The following is a 15,406-nucleotide window of genomic DNA, read 5'->3' as shown; positions in this document are numbered from 1 at the left end:
TTAAGAGTTCATGCTTACAGAGCTCAGAATTTTAGTAAAAGTGTGAAATGACGAAAATACTGGTAATATTTACAACTCCGGGTACTTCCGGTGGCGTTATCACGGGACTGTGCTTTCAAATATTAAGAGTTCATGCTTACAGAGCTCAGAATTGGTTTCTAATGCCTTGGAATGATGAGAATAGTGTTTATGTTTACAATTAAGGAGGATTGGCTTTGGCGTTTTATTTGTGTGAATCAGTTAAAATGGTGACGATTCCGGTAAATACTTCTAAGCAAACTGTCTAATTTTGGTAAAACTGTTAAAATACACTATGATAGTTCCCAGAAATGATTAAAAACGTGTAAGAAACACCTCAAGTACACGTAAATAGATTCTTACTACATTTACAGTTGTATTCAATCACAGAGGTTTCCAGGGGAAATCTGTGAAATGACGAAAATACTGGTCGTATTTACAACTCCGGCTACTTCCGGTGGCGTTTTCACGCGACTGTGCTTTCAAATATTAAGAGTTCATGCTTACAGAGCTCAGAATTGGTGTCTAAAGCCTTGGAATGACGAGAATAGTGTTTATGTTTACAATTAAGGAGAATTGGCTTTGGCGTTTTTTTGTGTGATTCAGTTGAAATGTGACGATTCCCGTAAATACTTCTAAGCAAACTGTCTTATTTTGGTAAAACTGTTAAAATACACAATGATAGTTCCCAGAAATGATTAAGAACGTGTAAGAAACACCTCAAGTACACGTGAATAGTTTCTTACTACATTTACTGTCGTATTCAATCACGGAGGTTTCCGCTGGAAAGCTGTGAAGTGACGAAAATACTGGTAATATTTACAACTCCGGGTACTTCCGGTGGCATTTTCACGGGATTGTGCTTTCAAATATTAAGAGTTCATGCTTACAGAGCTCAGAATTTTGGTAAAAGTGTGAAACGACGAAAATACTGGTAATATTTACAACTCCGGGTATTTCCGGTGGTGTTTTCACGGGACTGTGCTTTCAAATATTAAGAGTTCATGCTTAAAAAGCTCAGAATTGGTTTCTAAAGCCTTGGAATGACGAGAATAGTGTTTATGCTTACAATTAAGGAGGATTGGCTTTGGCGTTTTATTTGTGTGAATCAGTTAAAATGGTGACGATTCCGGTAAATACGTCTGAGCAAACAGTCTAATTTTGGTAAAACTGTTAAAATACAGAATGATAGTTGCCAGAAATGATTAAAAACGTGTAAGAAACACCTCAAGTACACGTAAATAGATTCTTACTACATTTACTGTCGTATTCAATCACGGAGGTTTCCGCTGGAAAGCTGTGAAAGGACGAAAATACTGGTAATATTTACAACTCCGGGTACTTCTGGTGGCATTTTCAAGGGATTGTGCTTTCAAATATTAAGAGTTCATGCTTACAGAGCTCAGAATTTTGGAAAAGTGTGAAATGACGAAAATACTGGTAATATTTACAACTCCGGCTACTTCCGGTGGCGTTTTCACGGGACTGTGCTTTCAAATATTAAGAGTTCATGCTTACAGAGCTCACAATTGGTTTCGAAAGCCTTGGAATGACGAGAATAGTGTTTCTGTTTACAATTAAGGAGGATTGGCTTTCGCGTTTTATTTGTGTGAATCAGTTAAAATGGTGACGATTCCGGTAAATACGTCTGAGCAAACTGTCTAATTTTGGTAAAACTGTTAAAATACAGAATGATAGTTGCCAGAAATGATTAAAAACGTGTAAGAAACACCTCAAGTACACGTAAATAGATTCTTACTACATTTACTGTCGTATTCAATCACGGAGGTTTCCAGGGGAAAGCTGTGAAATGACGAAAATACTGGTCGTATTTACAACTCCAGGTACTTCCGGTGGCGTTTTCACGCGACAGTGCTTTCAAATATTAAGAGTTCATGCTGACAGAGCTCAGAATTGGTGTCTAAAGCCTTGGAATGACGAGAATAGTGTTTCTGTTTACAATTAAGGATGATTGGCTTTGGCGTTTTTTTGTGTGATTCAGTTGAAATGGTGACGATTCCCGTATATACTTCTAAGCAAACTGTCTTATTTTGGTAAAACTGTTAAAATACACAATGATAGTTCCCAGAAATGATTAAGAACGTGTAAGAAAGCCCTCAAGTACACGTAAATAGATTCTTACTACATTTACTGTCGTATTCAATCACGGAGGTTTCCGCTGGAAAGCTGTGAAAGGACGAAAATACTGGTAATATTTACAACTCCGGGTACTTCCGGTGGCGTCTTCACGGGATTGTGCTTTCAAATATTAAGAGTTCATGCTTACAGAGCTCAGAATTTTAGTAAAAGTGTGAAATGACGAAAATACTGGTAATATTTACAACTCCGGGTACTTCCGGTGGCGTTATCACGGGACTGTGCTTTCAAATATTAAGAGTTCATGCTTACAGAGCTCAGAATTGGTTTCTAAAGCCTTGGAATGACGAGAATAGTGTTTCTGTTTACAATTAAGGAGGATTGGCTTTGGCGTTTTTTGGTGTGATTCAGTTGAAATGGTGACGATTCCCGTAAATCCTTCTAAGCAAACTGTCTTATTTTGGTAAAACTGTTAAAATACACAATGATAGTTCCCAGAAATGATTAAGAACGTGTAAGAAACACCTCAAGTACACCTAAATAGATTCTTACTACATTTACTGTCGTATTCAATCACGGAGGTTTCCAGGGGAAAGCTGTGAAATGACGAAAATACTGGTCGTATTTACAACTCCGGGTACTTCCGGTGGCGTTTTCACGCGACTGTGCTTTCAAATATTAAGAGTTCATGCTTACAGAGCTCAGAATTGGTGTCTAAAGCCTTGAAATGACGAGAATAGTGTTTATGTTTACAATTAAGGAGAATTGGCTTTGGCGTTTTTTTGTGTGATTCAGGTGAAATGTGTCGATTCACGTAAATACTTCTAAGCAAACTGTCTTATTTTGGTAAAACTGTTAAAATACACAATGATAGTTCCCATAAATGATTAAGAACGTGTAAGAAACACCTCAAGTACACGTAAATAGATTCTTACTACATTTACTGTCGTATTCAATCACGGAGGTTTCCAGGGGAAAGCTGTGAAATGACGAAAATACTGGTCATATTTACAACTCCGGGTACGTCCGGTGGCGTTTTCACGCGACTGTGCTTTCAAATATTAAGAGTTCATGCTTACAGAGCTCAGAATTTTGGTAAAAGTGTGAAACGACGAAAATACTGGTAATATTTACCACTCCGGGTATTTCCGGTGGTGTTTTCACGGGACTGTGCTTTCAAATATTAAGAGTTCATGCTTACAGAGCTCAGAATTGGTTTCTAAAGCCTTGGAATGACGAGAATAGTGTTTATGTTTACAATTAAGGAGGATTGGCTTTGGCGTTTTATTTGTGTGAATCAGTTAAAATGGTGACGATTCCGGTAAATACGTCTGAGCAAACTGTCTAATTTTGGTAAAACTGTTAAAATACAGAATGATAGTTGCCAGAAATGATTAAAAACGTGTAAGAAACACCTCAAGTACACGTAAATAGATTCTTACTACATTTACTGTCGTATTCAATCACGGAGGTTTCCAGGGGAAAGCTGTGAAATGACGAAAATACTGGTCGTATTTACAACTCCAGGTACTTCCGGTGGCGTTTTCACGCGACTGTGCTTTCAAATATTAAGAGTTCATGCTGACAGAGCTCAGAATTGGTGTCTAAAGCCTTGGAATGACGAGAATAGTGTTTCTGTTTACAATTAAGGATGATTGGCTTTGGCGTTTTTTTGTGTGATTCAGTTGAAATGGTGACGATTCCCGTATATACTTCTAAGCAAACTGTCTTATTTTGGTAAAACTGTTAAAATACACAATGATAGTTCCCAGAAATGATTAAGAACGTGTAAGAAACACCTCAAGTACACGTAAATAGATTCTTACTACATTTACTGTCGTATTCAATCACGGAGGTTTCCGCTGGAAAGCTGTGAAAGGACGAAAATACTGGTAATATTTACAACTCCGGGTACTTCCGGTGGCGTCTTCACGGGATTGTGCTTTCAAATATTAAGAGTTCATGCTTACAGAGCTCAGAATTTTAGTAAAAGTGTGAAATGACGAAAATACTGGTAATATTTACAACTCCGGGTACTTCCGGTGGCGTTATCACGGGACTGTGCTTTCAAATATTAAGAGTTCATGCTTACAGAGCTCAGAATTGGTTTCTAAAGCCTTGGAATGACGAGAATAGTGTTTCTGTTTACAATTAAGGAGGATTGGCTTTGGCGTTTTTTTGTGTGATTCAGTTGAAATGGTGACGATTCCCGTAAATCCTTCTAAGCAAACTGTCTTATTTTGGTAAAACTGTTAAAATACACAATGATAGTTCCCAGAAATTATTAAGAACGTGTAAGAAACACCTCAAGTACACCTAAATAGATTCTTACTACATTTACTGTCGTATTCAATCACGGAGGTTTCCAGGGGAAAGCTGTGAAATGACGAAAATACTGGTCGTATTTACAACTCCGGGTACTTCCGGTGGCGTTTTCACGCGACTGTGCTTTCAAATATTAAGAGTTCATGCTTACAGAGCTCAGAATTGGTGTCTAAAGCCTTGAAATGACGAGAATAGTGTTTATGTTTACAATTAAGGAGAATTGGCTTTGGCGTTTTTTTGTGTGATTCAGGTGAAATGTGTCGATTCACGTAAATACTTCTAAGCAAACTGTCTTATTTTGGTAAAACTGTTAAAATACACAATGATAGTTCCCATAAATGATTAAGAACGTGTAAGAAACACCTCAAGTACACGTAAATAGATTCTTACTACATTTACTGTCGTATTCAATCACGGAGGTTTCCAGGGGAAAGCTGTGAAATGACGAAAATACTGGTCATATTTACAACTCCGGGTACGTCCGGTGGCGTTTTCACGCGACTGTGCTTTCAAATATTAAGAGTTCATGCTTACAGAGCTCAGAATTTTGGTAAAAGTGTGAAACGACGAAAATACTGGTAATATTTACCACTCCGGGTATTTCCGGTGGTGTTTTCACGGGACTGTGCTTTCAAATATTAAGAGTTCATGCTTACAGAGCTCAGAATTGGTTTCTAAAGCCTTGGAATGACGAGAATAGTGTTTATGTTTACAATTAAGGAGGATTGGCTTTGGCGTTTTATTTGTGTGAATCAGTTAAAATGGTGACGATTCCGGTAAATACGTCTGAGCAAACTGTCTAATTTTGGTAAAACTGTTAAAATACAGAATGATAGTTGCCAGAAATGATTAAAAACGTGTAAGAAACACCTCAAGTACACGTAAATAGATTCTTACTACATTTACTGTCGTATTCAATCACGGAGGTTTCCAGGGGAAAGCTGTGAAATGACGAAAATACTGGTCGTATTTACAACTCCAGGTACTTCCGGTGGCGTTTTCACGCGACTGTGCTTTCAAATATTAAGAGTTCATGCTGACAGAGCTCAGAATTGGTGTCTAAAGCCTTGGAATGACGAGAATAGTGTTTCTGTTTACAATTAAGGATGATTGGCTTTGGCGTTTTTTTGTGTGATTCTGTTGAAATGGTGACGATTCCCGTAAATACTTCTAAGCAAACTGTCTTATTTTGGTAAAACTGTTAAAATACACAATGATAGTTCCCAGAAATGATTAAGAACGTGTAAGAAACACCTCAAGTACACGTAAATAGATTCTTACTACATTTACTGTGATATTCAATCACGGAGGTTTCCGGTGGAAAGCTGTGAAATGACGAAAATACTGGTAATATTTACAACTCCGGGTACTTCCGGTGGCATTTTCACGGGATTGTGCTTTCAAATATTAAGAGTTCATGCTTACAGAGCTCAGAATTTTGGTAAAAGTGTGAAATGACGAAAATACTGGTTGTATTTACAACTCCGGGTACTTCCGGTGGCGTTTTCACGGGACTGTGCTTTCAAATATTAAGAGTTCATGCTTACAGAGCTCAGAATTGGTGTCTAAAGCCTTGGAATGACGAGAATAGTGTTTCTGTTTACAATTAAGGAGGATTGGCTTTGGCGTTTTTTTGTGTGATTCAGTTGAAATGGTGACGATTCCCGTAAATCCTTCTAAGCAAACTGTCTTATTTTGGTAAAACTGTTAAAATACACAATGATAGTTCCCAGAAATGATTAAGAACGTGTAAGAAACACCTCAAGTACACGTAAATAGATTCTTACTATATTTACTGTCGTATTCAATCACGGAGGTTTCCAGGGGAAAGCTGTGAAATGACGAAAATACTGGTCGTATTTACAACTCCGGGTACTTCCGGTGGCGTTTTCACGCGACTGTGCTTTCAAATATTAAGAGTTCATGCTTACAGAGCTCAGAATTGGTGTCTAAAGCCTTGGAATGACGAGAATAGTGTTTATGTTTACAATTAAGGAGAATTGGCTTTGGCGTTTTTTTGTGTGATTCAGGTGATATGTGTCGATTCACGTAAATACTTCTAAGCAAACTGTCTTATTTTGGTAAAACTGTTAAAATACACAATGATAGTTCCCATAAATGATTAAGAACGTGTAAGAAACACCTCAAGTACACGTAAATAGATTCTTACTACATTTACTGTCGTATTCAATCACGGAGGTTTCCAGGGGAAAGCTGTGAAATGACGAAAATACTGGTCATATTTACAACTCCGGGTACGTCCGGTGGCGTTTTCACGCGACTGTGCTTTCAAATATTAAGAGTTCATGCTTACAGAGCTCAGAATTGGTGTCTAAAGCCTTGGAATGACGAGAATAGTGTTTATGTTTACAATTAAGGAGAATTGGCTTTGGCGTTTTTTTGTGTGATTCAGTTGAAATGTGTCGATTCCAGTAAATACTTCTAAGCAAACTGTCTTTTTTGGTAAAACTGTTAAAATACACAATGATAGTTCCCATAAATGATTAAGAACGTGTAAGAAACACCTCAAGTACACGTAAATAGATTCTTACTACATTTACTGTCGTATTCAATCACGGAGGTTTCCGCTGGAAAGCTGTGAAAGGACGAAAATACTGGTAATATTTACAACTCCAGGTACTTCCGGTGGCGTCTTCACGGGATTGTGCTTTCAAATATTAAGAGTTCATGCTTACAGAGCTCAGAATTTTAGTAAAAGTGTGAAATGACGAAAACACTGGTAATATTTACAACTCCGGGTACTTCCGGTGGCGTTATCACGGGACTGTGCTTTCAAATATTAAGAGTTCATGCTTACAGAGCTCAGAATTGATTTCTAAAGCCTTGGAATGACGAGAATAGTGTTTATGTTTACAATTTAGGAGGATTGGCTTTGGCGTTTTATTTGTGTGAATCAGTTAAAATGGTGACGATTCCGGTAAATACTTGTAAGCAAACTGTCTAATTTTGGTAAAACTGTTAAAATACACTATGATAGTTCCCAGAAATGATTAAGAACGTGTAAGAAACACCTCAAGTACACGTAAATAGATTCTTACTACATTTACAGTTGTATTCAATCACAGAGGTTTCCAGGGGAAATCTGTGAAATGACGAAAATACTGGTCGTATTTACAACTCCGGCTACTTCCGGTGGCGTTTTCACGCGACTGTGCTTTCAAATATTAAGAGTTCATGCTTACAGAGCTCAGAATTGGTGTCTAAAGCCTTGGAATGACGAGAATAGTGTTTATGTTTACAATTAAGGAGAATTGGCTTTGGCGTTTTTTTGTGTGATTCAGTTGAAATGTGACGATTCCCGTAAATACTTCTAAGCAAACTGTCTTATTTTGGTAAAACTGTTAAAATACAGAATGATAGTTGCCAGAAATGATTAAAAACGTGTAAGAAACACCTCAAGTACACGTAAATAGATTCTTACTACATTTACTGTCGTATTCAATCACGGAGGTTTCCGCTGGAAAGCTGTGAAAGGACGAAAATACTGGTAATATTTACAACTCCGGGTACTTCTGGTGGCATTTTCAAGGGATTGTGCTTTCAAATATTAAGAGTTCATGCTTACAGAGCTCAGAATTTTGGTAAAAGTGTGAAATGACGAAAATACTGGTAATATTTACAACTCCGGCTACTTCCGGTGGCGTTTTCACGGGACTGTGCTTTCAAATATTAAGAGTTCATGCTTACAGAGCTCACAATTGGTTTCTAAAGCCTTGGAATGACGAGAATAGTGTTTCTGTTTACAATTAAGGAGGATTGGCTTTCGCGTTTTATTTGTGTGAATCAGTTAAAATGGTGACGATTCCGGTAAATACGTCTCAGCAAACTGTCTAATATTGGTAAAACTGTTAAAATACAGAATGATAGTTGCCAGAAATGATTAAAAACGTGTAAGAAACACCTCAAGTACACGTAAATAGATTCTTACTACATTTACTGTCGTATTCAATCACGGAGGTTTCCAGGGGAAAGCTGTGAAATGACGAAAATACTGGTCGTATTTACAACTCCAGGTACTTCCGGTGGCGTTTTCACGCGACTGTGCTTTCAAATATTAAGAGTTCATGCTGACAGAGCTCAGAATTGGTGTCTAAAGCCTTGGAATGACGAGAATAGTGTTTCTGTTTACAATTAAGGATGATTGGCTTTGGCGTTTTTTTGTGTGATTCAGTTGAAATGGTGACGATTCCCGTATATACTTCTAAGCAAACTGTCTTATTTTGGTAAAACTGTTAAAATACACAATGATAGTTCCCAGAAATGATTAAGAACGTGTAAGAAACACCTCAAGTACACGTAAATAGATTCTTACTACATTTACTGTCGTATTCAATCACGGAGGTTTCCGCTGGAAAGCTGTGAAAGGACGAAAATACTGGTAATATTTACAACTCCGGGTACTTCCGGTGGCGTCTTCACGGGATTGTGCTTTCAAATATTAAGAGTTCATGCTTACAGAGCTCAGAATTTTGGTAAAAGTGTGAAATGACGAAAATACTGGTAATATTTACAACTCCGGGTACTTCCGGTGGCGTTTTCACGGGACTGTGCTTTCAATTATTAAGAGTTCATGTTTACAGAGCTCAGAATTGGTATCTAAAGCCTTGGAATGACGAGAATAGTGTTTATGTTTACAATATAGGAGGATTGGGTTCGGCGTTTTTTTGTGTGAATCAGTTAAAATGGTGACGGTTTCAGTAAATACTTCTAAGCAAACTGTCTAATTTTGGTAAAACTGATAAAATACACAATGAGAGTTCCCAGAAATGATTAAAAACGTGGAAGAAACACTTCAAGTACACGTAAACAGATTTTAACTACATTTACTCTCAAATTCAATCACGGAGGTTTCCAGTGGAAAGCTGTGAAATGACGAAAATACTGGTAATGTTTACAAATACGGGTACTTCCGGTGGCGTTTTCACGGGACTGTGCTTACAATTATTAAGAGTTCATGTTTACAGAGCTCCGAATTGGTGTGTAAAGCCTTGGAATGACGAGAATAGTGTTTATGTTTACAATTTAGGAGGTTTGGCTTTGGCGTGTTTTGTGTGAATCAATTAAAATGGTGACTGTTTCAGTAAATACTTCTAAGCAAACTGTCTAATTTTGGTAAAACTGATAATACACAATGAGAGTTCCCAGAAATGATTAAAAACCTGGAAGAAACACTTCAAGTACACGTAAACAGATTGTAACTACATATACTGTCGAATTCAATCCCGGAGGTTTCCAGTGGAAAGCTGTGAAATGACGAAAATACTGGTAATGTTTACAAGTCCGGGTACTTCCGGTGGCGTTTTCACGGTTCTGTGCTTTCAATTATTAAGAGTTCATGTTTACAGAGCTCAGAATTGGTGTCTAAAGCCTTGGAATGACGAGAATAGTGTTTATGTTTACAATTAAGGAGGATTGGGTTCGGCGTTTTTTTTTTTTTTTTTTTAGTCAGTTAAAATGGTGACGGTTCTAGTAAATACTTCTAAGCAAACTGCCTAATTTTGGTAAAACTGTTAAAATACACAATGATATTTCCCAGAAATGATTAAGAACGTGTAATAAACTCCTCAAGTACACGTAAATAGAATCTTAATACATTTACTGTCGAATTCAATTACAGAGGTTTCCCGTGTAAAGCTGTGAAATGACGAAAATACTGGTAATGTTTATAAATCCGGGTACTTCGGGTGGCGTTTTCACGGGACTGTGCTTTCAATTATTAAGAGTTCATGTTTACAGAGCTCAGAGTAGGTGTCTAAAGCCTTGGAATGACGAGAATAGTGTTTATGTTTACAATATAGGAGGATTGGTTTCGGCGTTTTTTTTTTGTGATTCAGTTAGAATGGTGACGGTTCTAGTAAATACTTCTAAGAAAACTGCCTCATTTTGCTAAAACTGTTAAAATACACAATGACAGTGCCCAGAAATGATTAAGAACGTGTAATAAACACCTCAAGTACACGAAAACAGATTTTAACTACATTTACTGTCGAATTCAATCACAGAGGTTTCCCGTGGAAAGCTGTGAAATGACGAAAATACTGGTAATGTTTACAAGTCCGGGTACTTCTGGTGGCGTTTTCACGGTTCTGTGCTTTCAATTATTAAGAGTTCCTGTTTACAGAGCTCAGAATTGGTGTCTAAAGCCTTGGAATCACAAGTAGAGTGTTTATGTTTACAATTAAGGAGGATTGGCTTTGGCGTTTTTTTTTTTGTGAATCAGTTAAAATGGTGACGGTTTCAGTAAATACTTCTAAGCAAACTGTCTAATTTTGGTGAAACTGATAATACACAATGAGAGTTCCCAGAAATGATTAAAAACGTGGAAGAAACACTTCAAGTACACGTAAACAGATTTTAACTACATTTACTGTCGAAATCAATCACGGAGGTTTCCAGTGGAAAGCTGTGAAATGACGAAAATACTGGTAATGTTTACAAATACGGGTACTTCGGGTGGCGTTTTCACGGGACTGTGCTTTCAATTATTAAGAGTTCATGTTTACAGAGCTCAGAATTGGTGTGTAAAGCCTTGGAATGACGAGAATAGTGTTTATGTTTACAATTAAGGAGGATTGGGTTCGGCGTTTTTGTGTGTGAATCAGTTAAAATGGTGACGGTTCTAGTAAATACTTCTAAGCACACTGCCTAATTTTGGTAAAACTGTTAAAATACACAAAGAGAGTTCCCAGAAATGATTACGAACGTGTAATAAACACCTCAAGTACACGTAAATAGATTCTTACTACATTTACTGTCGAATTCAATGACAGAGGTTTCCCGTGGAAAGCTGTGGAATGACGAAAATACTGGTAATGTTTATAAGTCCAGGTACTTCCGGTGGCTTTTTCACGGTTCTGTGCTTTCAATTATTAAGAGTTCATGTTTACAGAGCTCAGAATTGGTGTGTAAAGCCTTGGAATGACGAGAATAGTGTTTATGTTTACAATTAAGGAGGATTGGGTTCGGCGTTTTTGTGTGTGAATCAGTTAAAATGGTGACGGTTCTAGTAAATACTTCTAAGCAAACTGCCTAATTTTGGTAAAACTGTTAAAATACACAATGAGAGTTCCCAGAAATGATTAAGAACGTGGAAGAAACACCTCAAGTACACGTAAATAGTTTCTTACTACATTTACTGTCGAATTCAATTACAGAGGTTTCCCGTGTAAAGCTGTGAAATGACGAAAATACTGGTAATGTTTATAAATCCGGGTACTTCGGGTGGCGTTTTCACGGGACTGTGCTTTCAATTATTAAGAGTTCATGTTTACAGAGCTCAGAGTAGGTGTCTAAAGCCTTGGAATGACGAGAATAGTTTTTATGTTTACAATATAGGAGGATTGGTTTCGGCGTTTTTTTTTTTTGTGATTCAGTTAGAATGGTGACGGTTCTAGTAAATACTTCTAAGCAAACTGCCTCATTTTGCTAAAACTGTTAAAATACACAATGATAGTTTCCAGAAATGATTAAAAACATGGAAGAAACACTTCAAGTACACGTAAACAGATTCTTACTACATTTAATGTCGTATTCAATCACGGAGGTTTCCAGGGGAAAGCTGTGAAATGACGAAAATACTGGTAATGTTTACAAATACGGGTACTTCGGGTGGCGTTTTCACGGGACTGTGCTTTCAATTATTAAGAGTTCATGTTTACAGAGCTCAGAGTTGGTGGGTAAAGCCTTGGAATGACGAGAATAGTGTTTATGTTTACAATTAAGGAGGATTGGGTTCGGCGTTTTTGTGTGTGAATCAGTTAAAATGGTGATTGTTCTAGTAAATACTTCTAAGCAAACTGCCTAATTTTGGTAAAACTGTTAAAATACACAAAGAGAGTTCCCAGAAATGATTACGAACGTGTCATAAACACCTCAAGTACACGTAAATAGATTCTTACTACATTTACTGTCGAATTCAATCACAGAGGTTTCCCGTGTAAAGCTGTGAAATGACGAAAATACTGGTAATGTTTACAAGTCCGTGTACTTCCGGTGGCGTTTTCACGGGACTGTGCTTTCAATTATTAAGAGTTCATGTTTACAGAGCTCCGAATTGGTGTCTAAAGCCTTGGAATGATGAGAATAGTGTTTATGTTTACAATATAGGAGGATTGGGTTCGGCGTTTTTTTGTGTGAATCAGTTAAAATGGTGACGGTTTCAGTAACTACTTCTAAGCAAACTGTCTAATTTTGGTAAAACTGATAAAATGCACAATGAGAGTTCCCAGAAATGATTAAAAACGTGGAAGAAACACTTCAAGTACACGTAAACAGATTTTAACTACATTTACTCTCAAATTCAATCACGGAGGTTTCAAGTGGAAAGCTGTGAAATGACGAAAATACTGGTAATGTTTACAAATACGGGTACTTCCGGTGGCGTTTTCAGGGGACTGTGATTTCAATTATTAAGAGTTCATGTTTACAGATCTCAGAGTAGGTGTCTAAAGCCTTGGAATGACGAGAATAGTGTTTATGTTTACAATATAGGAGGATTGGGTTCGGCGTTTTTTTTTGTGATTCAGTTAGAATGGTGACGGTTCTAGTAAATACTTCTAAGCAAACTGCCTCATTTTGCTAAAACTGTTAAAATACACAATGACAGTGCCCAGAAATGATTAAGAACGTGTAATAAACACCTCAAGTACACGAAAACAGATTTTAACTACATTTACTGTCGAATTCAATCACAGAGGTTTCCCGAGAAAGCTGTGAAATGATGAAAATACTGGTAATGTTTACAAGTCCGGGTACTTCCAGTGGCGTTTTCACGGTTCTGTGCTTTCAATTATTAAGAGTTCCTGTTTACAGAGCTCAGAATTGGTGTCTAAAGCCTTGGAATCACGAGAATAGTGTTTATGTTTACAATTAAGGAGGATTGGCTTTGGCGTTTTTTTTTGTGAATCAGTTAAAATGGTGACGGTTTCAGTAAATACTTCTAAGCAAACTGTCTAATTTTGGTAAAACTGATAATACACAATGAGAGTTCCCAGAAATGATTAAAAACGTGGAAGAAACACTTCAAGTACACGTAAACAGATTTTAACTACATTTACTGTCGAATTCAATAACGGAGGTTTCCAGTGGAAAGCTGTGAAATGACGAAAATACTGGTAATGTTTACAAATATGGGTACTTCGGGTGGCGTTTTCACGGGACTGTGCTTTCAATTATTAAGAGTTCATGTTTACAGAGCTCAGAATTGGTGTGTAAAGCCTTGGAATGACGAGAATAGTGTTTATGTTTACAATTAAGGAGGATTGGGTTCGGCGTTTTTGTGTGTGAATCAGTTAAAATGGTGACGGTTCTAGTAAATACTTCTAAGCACACTGCCTAATTTTGGTAAAACTGTTAAAATACACAAAGAGAGTTCCCAGAAATGATTACGAACGTGTAATAAACACCTCAAGTACACGTAAATAGATTCTTACTACATTTACTGTCGAATTCAATGACAGAGGTTTCCCGTGTAAAGCTGTGAAATGACGAAAATACTGGTAATGTTTACAAGTCCGTGTACTTCCGGTGGCGTTTTCACGGGACTGTGCTTTCAATTATTAAGAGTTCATGTTTACAGAGCTCCGAATTGGTGTCTAAAGCCTTGGAATGATGAGAATAGTGTTTATGTTTACAATATAGGAGGATTGGGTTCGGCGTTTTTTTGTGTGAATCAGTTAAAATGGTGACGGTTTCAGTAACTACTTCTAAGCAAACTGTCTAATTTTGGTAAAACTGATAAAATGCACAATGAGAGTTCCCAGAAATGATTAAAAACGTGGAAGAAACACTTCAAGTACACGTAAACAGATTTTAACTACATTTACTCTCAAATTCAATCACGGAGGTTTCAAGTGGAAAGCTGTGAAATGACGAAAATACTGGTAATGTTTACAAATACGGGTACTTCCGGTGGCGTTTTCAGGGGACTGTGATTTCAATTATTAAGAGTTCATGTTTACAGATCTCAGAGTAGGTGTCTAAAGCCTTGGAATGACGAGAATAGTGTTTATGTTTACAATATAGGAGGATTGGGTTCGGCGTTTTTTTTTGTGATTCAGTTAGAATGGTGACGGTTCTAGTAAATACTTCTAAGCAAACTGCCTCATTTTGCTAAAACTGTTAAAATACACAATGACAGTGCCCAGAAATGATTAAGAACGTGTAATAAACACCTCAAGTACACGAAAACAGATTTTAACTACATTTACTGTCGAATTCAATCACAGAGGTTTCCCGAGAAAGATGTGAAATGATGAAAATACTGGTAATGTTTACAAGTCCGGGTACTTCCAGTGGCGTTTTCACGGTTCTGTGCTTTTAATTATTAAGAGTTCCTGTTTACAGAGCTCAGAATTGGTGTCTAAAGCCTTGGAATCACGAGAATAGTGTTTATGTTTACAATTAAGGAGGATTGGCTTTGGCGTTTTTTTTTGTGAATCAGTTAAAATGGTGACGGTTTCAGTAAATACTTCTAAGCAAACTGTCTAATTTTGGTAAAACTGATAATACACAATGAGAGTTCCCAGAAATGATTAAAAACGTGGAAGAAACACTTCAAGTACACGTAAACAGATTTTAACTACATTTACTGTCGAATTCAATCACGGAGGTTTCCAGTGGAAAGCTGTGAAATGACGAAAATACTGGTAATGTTTACAAATATGGGTACTTCGGGTGGCGTTTTCACGGGACTGTGCTTTCAATTATTAAGAGTTCATGTTTACAGAGCTCAGAATTGGTGTGTAAAGCCTTGGAATGACGAGAATAGTGTTTATGTTTACAATTAAGGAGGATTGGGTTCGGCGTTTTTGTGTGTGAATCAGTTAAAATGGTGACGGTTCTAGTAAATACTTCTAAGCACACTGCCTAATTTTGGTAAAACTGTTAAAATACACAAAGAGAGTTCCCAGAAATGATTAAGAACGTGGAAGAAACACCTCAAGTA

This window comes from Myotis daubentonii, chromosome 9 (assembly GCF_963259705.1).
Source record: "Myotis daubentonii chromosome 9, mMyoDau2.1, whole genome shotgun sequence".
Classification (NCBI taxonomy): domain Eukaryota; kingdom Metazoa; phylum Chordata; class Mammalia; order Chiroptera; family Vespertilionidae; genus Myotis; species Myotis daubentonii.
This window is presented reverse-complemented; position numbering follows the sequence as displayed.